This window comes from Mesocricetus auratus, unplaced genomic scaffold (genome assembly GCF_017639785.1).
Source record: "Mesocricetus auratus isolate SY011 unplaced genomic scaffold, BCM_Maur_2.0 Super-Scaffold_100676, whole genome shotgun sequence".
Taxonomy (NCBI): domain Eukaryota; kingdom Metazoa; phylum Chordata; class Mammalia; order Rodentia; family Cricetidae; genus Mesocricetus; species Mesocricetus auratus.
Window position 1 is genome coordinate 10,439,178 of NW_024429266.1, and position 12,329 is coordinate 10,451,506.

Consider the following 12,329-nt stretch of genomic DNA (forward strand, 5'->3'; position numbering starts at 1 on the left):
GCATCTCTTACTGTATGCGGGGGATCCCAAGGTGCCAGAGCCACTGTCATCACCCTAAAACACTGGGCCAGGCCTGGTCTATGCTGGGTTTCTATTCTAACTGTCTGGTACTCCTTTTGTTGTCTCAATGCTTCAAGGTCCCATAATCCCAAATCTTGATCCCTTTTCAGTGTCACAGAGAACTCAAGGAAGTTAAGCAGAGAAGAGGTTTCTGTCCTCTCTAAGAGACTCAACCTTTGCCTGCTCTAGGTCATCCACCTTCCTGGGGAGAAGCCACCAGGAGGGCCACTCACTCACATGTTTTGTTAGTCAGTGCCACGTTGCTTTGCTGCTTGCTGTAGACTGAGTCTAAGCTGGAGGTCCAAGTGCAAAGGACAAGACATGCCTTTGGCTTCAAAGTCCTGAGCACTTGTAGGAACTGCTGTCCTGGAGTACGGAAGGCACAAGAACAGAGGTGATGCCCCATGGGCTTGGGAAAGACCTCAAAGCAGAATGGTGAGTGGCCAGGACCAGTGGGCCATTCTTCAGGGACAGGGTCCCAAGTAGGAGTCTTCCAGGAAATGAGAAGATGAAGAAGACACAAAAGCTGGGGTCAGGACATCTTGCACAAGCTACATCTTATGCCAAACAAGTTCATTAGTAAGTACAGATTCTTATATACAGTTTTTAAGGGGAGAAATGGGACAAAGTCAGTAGAACCTAACCAAGCAATTTTGTACAAGGGAGACGAGACTATCTCAAGGGTGTCAGAGACCAAGCACACAGCAGCATTCAGACAGATAACTCCACTCTCTTGTGGGGGACAAGTTTACAGTAACCAATCCCCGCCACATCCTAGGCCATGCCAAGTCTGCTCCTGGGCAAGGACTGGGAACCAGGCTCCTTTTGACTTTTCATCAGGGCTTCTGAGAAAGCCATGGACATGCCTGGCTCTCAACAGGCAAGGAAATGAGAGCGATAGTTGTAACTATTGCAACTTAGAAGGAAAAAAATAAGCAAAATGAGACCTTGAGCTACTTTTCCAGGTACCAAGTTGACTTCTTTCTGTACATTAATATTCAACCTGTTGAAATATGAAATGAAGGTCCTTTGTCCTATAATGGCTGTAACAGTTACTTAAGCAAATAAAATGTAATTCAATGCAAACAACAAATGTTTAATATTATCCTATCAGAAACCAAATAATGTGTAGCTAGAAGGCAGCAATCAAAACCAATAACCCCGTCTGGGAAAGTTTCCCTGTAGCCGATCAAATATTTTCTTTGTGTTCTGTATTAGTCAGGGAACAGAATAGGATGAACATATACATACATATATGTGTATATATGCATATGAACATATACATAAATATATATGTATGCACACATATATGTATGTATACATATGTACACACACATGTATACATACATATATACATATGTACACACACATGTATACATACATATATATTCATTAGAGTGATTTACAGGCTGTGGTCCACCTAGTCCACCAATGGCTGACTCCCAACAGAAGTCTGAGAATCCAGCAGCTGTTCAGTTCATGAGGCTGTGTCTCAACTGGTCTTCAGTATAAACTCCTGAAGAAGTAGGCTCTGATGCCAGTGACTGAGAGCAAGGGCAGGCAGGTAGGCAAAGAGAAATGCTTCCTTCTTCTAATCCTTTACATAGACTGCCACAAGGTGTGGCCCAGATTTAGAGTGGATCTTGCAACCCTGATTATCATTTGAAGAAACAACTTCTCACTGGGGTCATTCAGACTCAGGATCCCACAGGCTTTTAGTTTATTTCAGATGGAGTCAAATTGACAACCAAGAATAGCCATCATGTGTTCTTTCTGCAAATACCTTCTGTTTCCCTTCTTCACCCTCCAGTGGGTCTCTGAATGATGTGGTCTAGTGTTGTCTTGAATCATGGGACATTTAAATCAAACCATGAGAAGTTTAGGTCTGGGATGGAGTTCAGTGGTAGAACATGGGAAGGACCCATGGTTTGAACACTTGCTCTGCACAGGAAGGACCCAGGGCCTGAATACATGCTTTGCACAGAAAGGATATTCAGCACTCAAACCACAATGACAGCCAAAGTCCCCTCCCTCTTATTCCAATCTCATTGTGTCTGAGTCTGTCATCTAACAATCTTCACATGAATTGTTGTTGAATACATACTGATTTTTGTAATTCAGAAAAACTGGGCAGGAAGAGGGTAAGGAATCCTTTTACATTCACAGTGTAGGAAGAGCAGCACTCCACCTGGATTCATGACGAATATGAAATCCCGGTAGCACTGGACCTTGACCTGGACTGTAAACAGTGCCTCCAGGGGAGAATGGGAAGTTTACAGGTGTGTGGGAGGTGGGTGGGGTGGCAGCTAATGAGCCCTACCTTTGAGGTCTGATTTGGACTAGTGGTCAGAATTTCATGACAGATGCGCTCAGCGTTAGATGAGTAAGGAGGTGGGTGACACACAGCCGCGTGTGCTGTTCCAAGCCCTTGTGTTTCCAGAGTTAGGAACCACAGAATTGGAATGATTCAGTTGACTCCACACAGGAAAGCCCATGCTTTGACAACACTGTGAAGGATGGGTTGGAAAAGAGTGGGATTGTATTGATTCACTCACTCATTTCCAGACATGATGAACAGATGCCGGGGTGAGGAGCAGAGAGGAAATGATAGCATCCTAGAAAACAGATGAAGGCTGTGCCGGTTCTTGTCCTCCTGTGACCTCTCGATAGATGAAGATGACCCAGGAGAGTCCATGGGGTATGCATTTAGCACTCTAGGGATATCAGGAACTGACTAGTGGTGTCTAAGATCTTTGGGGCCATACTATAGTGTCACTTTCAGCAATATCAGCTTCTGAAGGTTTTCAAATCCCTACAAGGATGTTTTAGAAATCACTGTGGTCATCAGAACCTCAGGGTCCACTGATATGTTTGGAGAGATGGACCTATAGAAATCTGATATAAAGTCTTACAAACCCTCCCAGGTATATATAAGAATGAGTTCCAACACAAGCAGATCTCTAACTCTACTTCTATCATGAGAGAGAGAGAGGGAAAGAGAGAAAGAGAGGGGGGGAGGGCAGAGGGGTCTGTGTGTGTGTGTGTGTGTGTGTGTGTGTGTGTGTGTGTGTGTGTATGCTTGTGAATGCATGAACATTCAGGATCCTCAAACATCAGCCGTGCTTTCCTAAATGGGAGGTAATCAGGATCCAGGAGCCAGGTACTGGTGGTGTTGGACCCCGTTGTCTGACTCATGATGTTCAAGACCACTTCAGTCACATCTGTCCTCAGAGAAGATGAGGCTTCAGTCCAGGAGGCCCTCAGCAGAGTTCCAGGAGAGCTGGTAGGATGACACGAAGGTAGTGGCAGAGGAGTGACTTCAGTAAACACATGAATGAGCACACTGCAATCATACAGCCTCAGGGAACTCAAACAGAGGCCAAGAGGATATGAGAAAGTGAGATTGGAATGCTCACTCACTCATAGTCACACTGACTCCAACAGTAAGCAAAAGCAGGTGACATTTTTTCTTTCAATTAAAAAGCAGTGACTGACTTCATCTCCATCCCCACCAAAGAACTCACTTCTCCAGTGCTCATCCAATAGCTTCTTTCCCTTCTGTGGCTTAGGGTGGTAACAGCTTTCTAAGAGTTAAGAGATAATGCACAGCTTTCTAAGAGTTAAGCGCCCTGGCCTCTGCTTCACCCCTGATGGCTTTCTGAATACTCTTTGCTTACTTTCTTCATTATGAAGACAAGCCATGAAATGCTGGGCTTAGAAGCATAGATTTCTCTCCAAGATCTCTTCCAGTTCAACAATCTCGTGACTGTGTCCCTCTCCTTGCTCCATTTATTTTACTCTTTTCTGTTTTTTTCTTGCTCATACAATCTAGCCTGTGTGAGTAATGTTCATATGGCTATGAGTACAGTTGGTTCTTTGTGATCTGTGATAATAAGAGATGGGCCATGTGGATAACCCCAAACTGCAAACACGGCTCCTATATACAACCAAGGAACATTCCAGCCTGACTAATATTTGGTTTGAGCTGCACTGCTGTAGGACCCGTTAGCTACTTAGTAGTATGTGTGCAGAGATTAACTGGTGTAACCTGGGGAGTGATAGGTATTGAGGCTGGAATTCCCATATTGGCCAAGTGTCTTCTACCAAGCAATAGGATGTTCCGAAACTAGATCTGTTTAGTTTACATGATTAATGCTTTGGCTGATGAGGCATAGCACATACTTGGGGACAGGGTAGGCTGAGGTAAGATAAGGTAAACACTTATTGGAGATTTTTATCAGCTCAAGGACTCTCAGGTCCAAGTGGGACCACATATCTTTATTCCAGAGTGATTCAGCCAGCAGGGGCCTTAGGATCTGATGTCACTGTGATGTATCCTGTGGGTGTCATTGCACTGAGTAAGTCCCTTAGACCTTTATGACATGGAATAGAATCCCATAGGGAGATTAGCTCTCATGGTCCCGATTCAGAAGTCCACAGATCTGCAATGAGAATGGACAACTTCACAAATTAGATGGAAATGAAATCTTAATCAAAATGTAGAGGTGCCACTTTGCTTTTCCTATATAAAGCTCCATGCCTAATAAAACATGACATTCCTTAATGCTGATAATGTTTTCTCCAGGGTATAAATTATTGCCATTTACCTAGACAGCTAATTTTACAACTGATTCAAGAGCTTTAAAAATCACTTCACAATATGTGAAAAATAAACAGATCATGTTCAGGGCAAACATCCTAGGATCATATCCTGCTGTGCTACCTAACCCTTCCTCTATTGATATAGTTTTTAACAGGCTCCTCATGTTTAATTGTAACATAACAGTTACTGTAGGAATGGGAATCACATGACATAAGCATAAAACTGAATGGATTGAAAACACCACACAAAACTCTTTATTATTGGTAAAAGGTATAAAATTAGTATATAAGACTATAGCTTCAAAGTTCTATATGTTGCTTCAGTTTAGATAAACTTTGATTTCTATTTTGTGATCAAAATTGCATGTTTACTTAACCCTTGGAAAATACAGTAAAGGCATCAAAGAAAGTGTAAAGTAACTATCATCTAATATTCAGGGATACCTACAAGTAATTTATTTATTTATTTTATTCTTTTTTTCTATGCTCCAAGATAGTTTGATTATAAATAGATGAGTAGTTTTATCATGATGGTGAAAATTATATAAATTAAAGATGATAGATAGATGGATGATAGGTAGTGCCTAGTTATCTTTAACTGTCAACATGACACAATTTAAGTCTCAATTGAGGGATTGTCAATATCTGGTTGGCCCATGAACATGTCTGTGGGAGACTATCTTGATGCAGGAGGGCATAACTCTCTGGGTAAATGGTCTACAACTGGATAAGAAAGCTAGCTATGAGCCAGACAGTGGTGGCACACACCTTTTATCCCAGCACTCAGGAGGTAGAGGCAGGTTAATCTCTATGAGTTCAAGGTCAGCCTGGTCTACAGAACAAATTCCAGGACTGGCTCCCTAACTACTGGGAAACCCTGTCTCAAAAAACAAAAAAAATAGAGAAAAAAAGAAAGAAAGCTAGCTGAGCATGAGCTTGTACGTGTGAGCCATCAAGCAGCATTTATTCATGCTTCCTTGGCTGGGAGTGAGTTTCGTAGGTTGATCAGTAATCTTCTTTGCCTTCAAGTTCTTGCTTGCCCTGACCTCTCACAATGATGGACTGTAACCTGTAAGCTTAAATAAACCCTTTCCTCTCCTGCATTGCTTTTGATCAGTGTTTTATCACAGCAACAGACAGAAAACTAGGACAGATAGGAAGGGAGGTAGAAGATGGAAAGACTATTGATAGGTGAAGGTAGATGGACAGACAGACAGATTGATAATCGATAGACATTATTAAAATACTTTTGTGTTTTATGTTTTAGTTGTTCATAAGAATTTCATATCATTTTTCTAATGTTTTAGATATTAGACATTTTCTAAAAATACTTTCTAATTTTGTTTATATTTTCATATTTAATTTCATCCAAGTATGATGATTTATTATACAGTTCTGTATTTTATTACTGAAATAGTGTTTCCAGTCCTTACTTCACATAATATGATCATGATAGCCTTTCATAAAGATTTGTTTAAGGCCCTTGAATAAATGGTCAAAAAGCTCTCCAGATACATGGCAACGTCTACTTACAGTCAGACAATACCTCTTTGGCATTGCAGTTCTGTGATGCTTGGAGCTTTGTGCAGGAAAAGACAAGTGATGGCTCAAGATGTTATTTTTAGTTAATTCGTGCAGTTGAACATTTTTCATATTCTTCCAGGATGTTCTGTTTAGAATCTTGGCCAATTTTTATATTGAGAGCATCTTTATTTGTATAAGCTATTACAAACTTTGTATGAAAATATGCATGTGCATACACATTGATCCTTTTTCCATTTGTAGTCATCTTTCAATTTTGTTGATGATTTTAACCCTCAAACTTTTACATTTTCTTGTTTTCAACCCTCTTTGCTTTTATGTCATTATCACTCTTATGCTTTTATGATTATAACTCAGTCTCTACTTTGAAGGTTGAAGAATATTTGAATTTTCTTGTTTTTTTTAACATTTAACTTCATAGTTCATCTATTTCCTATTTTTCATATATTATGATGGGAAGACTTAGGGGAGACTTTTCTGCAAACTATCAGATAGCTAATCCATCTGTGTGGAATGCTTGACTCGCTAAACTCTGATACACATAGTAGGTGTTGTGGTGTGTTGTCTAGACGTTCCTTGAATAATGAAGAATCTACCTTTCCACCTTGGAGAAGCCAGCACTAAATTGCTGTTCTTCTCGGGATTACCTCAGAGGAAATAAAATCTGCCTAAGGAGGGTCCTATCTCCTCTGGAGGCAGCTTCATCCAGCCACTGGTCCATGTGGGACATAGAAGCTATCTCCTCTGGAGGCAGCCTCATCCAGCCACTGGACCATGTGGGACGTAGAAGCTATCTCCTCTGGAGGCAGCCTCATCCAGCCACTGGACCATGTGGGACGTAGAAGCTATCTCCTCTGGAGGCAGCCTCATCCAGCCACTGGACCATGTGGGACGTAGAAGCTATCTCCTCTGGAGGCAGCCTCATCCAGCCACTGGACCATGTGGGACGTAGAAGGCCAGCTGTGGCGGTGGTATCTGAGCCCATACTTGTCTGTATGACCAGAACTGCTGTCATCGCCCCTCTGCCTGAATCTTCTTCTCTCTCATCTCGTCTCCTCTCCCCTCTCCTCCCCTCCCCTCCTATCCCCTCCTCTCCTCTCTGCACACCAACAGAGCAGCCCCTAAGGCATGTCTTATTATCCAGTCTCCACCCCAGAACTGGGAATGTAGCCTCTGACCTACATATACGGACAATCTACAGATCTAAAATTAGTAAAATTTCAAACATTGAACTTTTTATTTCCAAGAGCTGCTGCCGATATTCATTTCAGAGCAAAATACGCCCCAAATCAGTAGGAAGTTGGTCGTGGCTGTTATGTCCCCCAGTTCTGCTGTGGAAATGTCGGCAGATGTGACCATGGGGCACACTGCGGGGAGTAGACGGCTGGGGCCTGGAGTCATCGGAAACCGTCAAGTTCCTGGTTAGAATGCGGTCAAGAATACTCACCAAAGACCCAATTTCTGAGTCATAAGATGCATCTAGCCACGCCCCCAGTGCAAGACAAAAGACAGAGAGGCTATGTAAAGTGTGTTTCACATTCATTGCTTTGCCTTTACTGTCTCAGTGCCACCATTAGACAACTCTCAGGTCTCCTCCAGCACTGCCACTCTTCTGCAAAACCATTTCTTATTTTTGTCCATCTATTCTGTGAGATGAGAGCCTCGGGATCATGCTGCCAAATTATCGCCCACTGAAACTTCCATCAAAATAGTACTTAGCATAAAATGAATGCGGGGGGTGGTGGAAATAATATCCCCAAATACTTCACTATCCTCATCTGAGGACATTAAAAAGTACAGTCTCTGGTTTGTGTCTGCTCTGATATTGATCATCTGACATGTCTTCAGATCACCTCCACATGTATGTCACTAGCCACGGCAATGACCTTTTGGTTCTCATTTTAAAGGAAACTGAAAGCTCTTCCCCCATGAGTTCTCCTAACTGACTATTACTCACAGAAGACGCGATCCCTCGCAGCTTTTATGTTCACTGCCCCCTTCTCTGAAGCTGCATTAGCTCTCATTCCAGCCTCTCAGTTGGATTTTCCTCTGCATTTAATTATATCATCTGCAAATGATGATGATTTTGTTCTCTCTTCAAACATTCATACAGCCTCTTTCCATTTCTTAGTGTAGTGCACTGGACAGCGCGTTCATGAGGAAGGGAGGCAGTGATGGCAGCAGCAGGAATCTTGGTCGAGTTCCTGGTTTTAATTGGGATTGTCTCTGCTGCTCCACCGTTAGCCTCCAGCCAGCTGACGTTTTATGGTACTTCAAATCATCTGCAGAAAGACTGGTCCTTGTTTCCTGGGGCTTTCTTCATCATCTGTAAGTAATACGCTGTGTTGTGCCCTACTTTTTTGACATCTGATGAAATTACCATATGCTCGGCTCTTTTGAAGCATTGCTGTGCTGTAATGTATTAGTAGGAAGCCATTCTTGAATCTCAAGGTAGACTATTTCCTGGCAGCAAGTATCACTGATTCCTTTGTATAGATGTGTGCATGTGTGTACATGTTCATGTGTGTGCATGAGTGTGCTCATGAATGTGGAAGCCAGAGATTAATGTCACACACTGCCTCCTATCCCCCTTCATCTTACTTTTGGAAAGAAGATCTCTCACTGGGCTTGGAGCTCCTGATTGGCCGACCAGCTCTAATAATCTCCCTTCCTCCATTCCTCAGGTGCTACCACATCTGCTCATCTAACGGGGGTGATGGGGGATCTAAACTCACACAGCCATGCTTGCATGGCAAGTACCTAACCGGCTCGTCAATTCTTTACGGAAGCATATACTTTTCACATACATACCCATCATTGAGATCAACCTGTACAGCAAATGTTCTCAAAAGTGAGCAAATGGAACAATTTACAAATGCTGCTGGCATAATCAAGAAGCTATGACAGATGGAAAAGGGAAATGCATTTACTTACCAAGTCGTTTCAACTTTCTTATAGAAAGAAATCACTCCACAGTCAAAAGACAAATAGAAACATGCTAAAAATAGTTAAATGGCAGAGGACCAATTCTATATTTTACAGAAGAGACGCAATCAGTAATGAAATGATCAATGGCTGCAAACACAGAAAATACAATGGGCAATATAATTTGAAGTAGTGCCAAACCCTTTTGGAAATTAAAGAAATATGATTTAAAACCATAATAAATGTTCCTTTAGATATTGGAAACTAGCGAAACTCCAAACATTAACATGCGAGGCTCATTTTAGGCAAGTGTAGAGCAAGGCATGCACATTCCCTTTCATTTTTAGAGGACAATTGGATGATATTTGTCAAATTAAAAGTCCACATCTATTCAATTCAGAAATTCTGATGCGAAGGCTTTATCTTAGAAGTTACTTCACAAAAGAAATATAGAAAGTCAAAGACAAACCAAAACAATTAGCCCCTATGGAAGCTGAACTAATGTAGACATCCCATAGTATGGGGTAATATGTCATAAATAAGAACAGACAGGGATCTGTGTGGACTGACATGGAAATATTCAAATACAAGCCAGTTTTGTAGGTTTTTTTGTCAGACCACATCTCTCACTGGTCTGAAAGTCCCCAGGTAGGCTAGACTGGCTAGCCAGGTAGACCCCGGACCAGGGATTCACTTGTTCTGCCTCTCCAGAACTGTGATTGATCAGAGTTCAAATTCAGGCCCTTGCAAGTCAAGCACTTCACTGAGCTATCCCTGACCCCAGTCCTGTCTCTTCACATCTAAGTCATTTTCTTTTTAAGATACTCGGGGCAATGTTTCATTATAAATATAGAGTGTCCTACAATAATTCTGGGTATAGCAAACTGAATCAGAACATTTCTAATTCTCCTTATTTCCTTCTCATTTTCCAATATTTATAAAATTGTGGAATCCAAGTTTTATGATTGAATTTTCCCATAATGTGTTTTCATACCACATTACTTTTATTTTTAAAAATCATAATTGTAACAATTGTTTTCAATTAATGCATTGCACTCAACATTAGTGGCTTGTACCCATATTCTTTCACAGCTGAATCAGTGCTTCCTGTGGTGGGAACTTTTGACTCATCTTTGGGGCAGTTCTTGTATGTTTTCCTTTTGAATGCTATTTTCCTTTTGAATTCTTTTCTAATAAGCATACTCTTCCTTTGCCTTTAAACACGTCCAGCATTTGAAATCCTATCTCGTCTAACTGCAGAACTCTCAAGTTAAAACATTTCCATAAATGATCCAGATTTTTAAAACTGCACTGTGCACTTTTTATGAAGCAGCAAGAAAAGCAAGAGTTTCCTTTGTAAAGGGTATTATTTTATAAGTTCCTCCTTTGAAAACAGCTCCAAGAATTTGGCATTCTATCAGGAATTTAGTCCCTTGAATCCCAACTCTCCTGGCTCTCTGTTTGTGGTGATTGTTGTGGTAATGGTGGTGATGGTAATGATGACCATGATGGTGATGATGATGGTGATGATGGTAATGTAGATTTGGTTTTCCTTCATCTCTATCCTGCTGGTTAAGAATGTAACTCTGTGGTACAGGGCTTGCCTGGCATGGGCAAAGCTTTGGTTTCAATTCCCAGGTGGGGGAAAAAAACAGGTAACCACTCTACTCATCGCCTTCAAGGTAAATTTTCATTCTCCCATTGTAGCTTCATGTTCCTTGGACTCTGTCCTATCCTGTGAGCTCCCTGCTTGTGTTTATTGAAAATGCATATAAAATATCACCCTACCTTTTTTTTTTTTTGGTTTTTCGAGACAGGGTTTCTCTGTGGCTTTGGAGCCTGTCCTGGAACTAGCTCTTGTAGACCAGGCTGGTCTCGAACTCACAAAGATCCGCCTGCCTCTGTCTCCCAAGTGCTGGGATTAAAGGCGTGCGCCACCAACACCCGCTCCCTACCTTATTTTTATATGTGCTTTTCCTCAAGCAGTACCCCCTCAGACAGTGAACGCTTGCACTCTCCCCTTTTTCCATTGGTTTGACACTGTTGTCTTTGGGTTTGTCTATCCTTACGTAAAAGAAATGGAGAGACCAAGAAGATAGATCAGTAGTTATGAGCACTGGATATTCTTACAGAGGACCAAGGTTTGGTTCCCAGCACCCACACAGCAGCATATGACTGTCTGTATGATGCCCTCTCCTGGCCTCTGCTGGCACCAGGCCGGCATGTGGTACACAGACATACATGCAGGCAGGCAAAACACTCATACACATAAGAAAAAAAATTAAATCTATCATTTTCTTAAAAAAGAGAAATTGAGGGCTGATTTTTTCCACTAAGTATTTGTTAGCAGGTTAGGCCACTATTGCAATCACCCCCAAGAGACTAATTGTCACATGGCATCTGAAGTGTCACAGGTAGACATGTCCTACCCAAAATCTTCTTTTGTCCTTCACTAGGAGAAAGTCCATGTTTCTAGAGGGCATAAACTTCAAATACACTTAACACGAGCTAATGAGTTTAATGATTGGCACGTTAATGCATAATAGCGAACGGGGAAGCAATAAAGGGAGGGAGAAAAGTCCACTTAGAAGCCCTAAACAGTGTAATCTCAGAAGACTCACATCTATTTCTTCGTGAATAAAATGGTGCTATTGACATCTACCTCAAAGAGCTGTTGAGAAAACTCTACAGTTCTGTGTGTGGTGCAGTTCAATATCACTCACCCTCCAAGTAGAAACCCCTTTCAACAAAAGTAGCGGCAATCAACATTGTATTAGTTGAACAGTATTTTTGAGAGATGTTCTTTTCACACTTTAAATAAAACATCTGTACTAATTTATTTAGGGTACTTACTAATCAAATCTTTGATGAATGAGATGCCACTTTAAAAAAAGCAATTTAATTAGCTTTCCTCATAAAATATACATGATTAATAGCAGGCCCAGTGCAAACCACTGATCAATTAGATCAAGGTAATGAGGATAGTGTACCATCTCAAGAACCAGAGTTCCTGAGCAGATGAAGGAGACAAAAGTCAAATCCTGCCTGCACTTTCCTTTTGCTCTGTCAAACTGGAGATAGGCCAAGTTTGAGCTATAAACTGTTGAGCTCCTTCATGGTGTGATCTCAGAAGGTCACAATGCTTCATCATGAATGAAATGGCACTATCAACATCCACCTTAAAGAGCTGTTGAGAAAAT

General features: G+C 41.5%; 1 long non-coding RNA gene across 2 annotated transcripts in view; it reads left to right on the top strand.

Moving 5' to 3' along the window:
• Window positions 1-411: 411 nt before the first annotated feature.
• Window positions 412-12,329, top strand: part of LOC121136862 — a 42,553-nt gene continuing 30,635 nt past the window's right edge. The window contains exons 1-2 of one of the 2 annotated variants that reach the window (XR_005874033.1): window positions 412-639; window positions 8,336-8,532. This is a non-coding gene — a long non-coding RNA (uncharacterized LOC121136862). Of the gene's footprint in view, window positions 640-7,770; window positions 8,533-12,329 lie in introns of those variants that run through there. The other variant, XR_005874032.1, reaches the window with a different exon arrangement.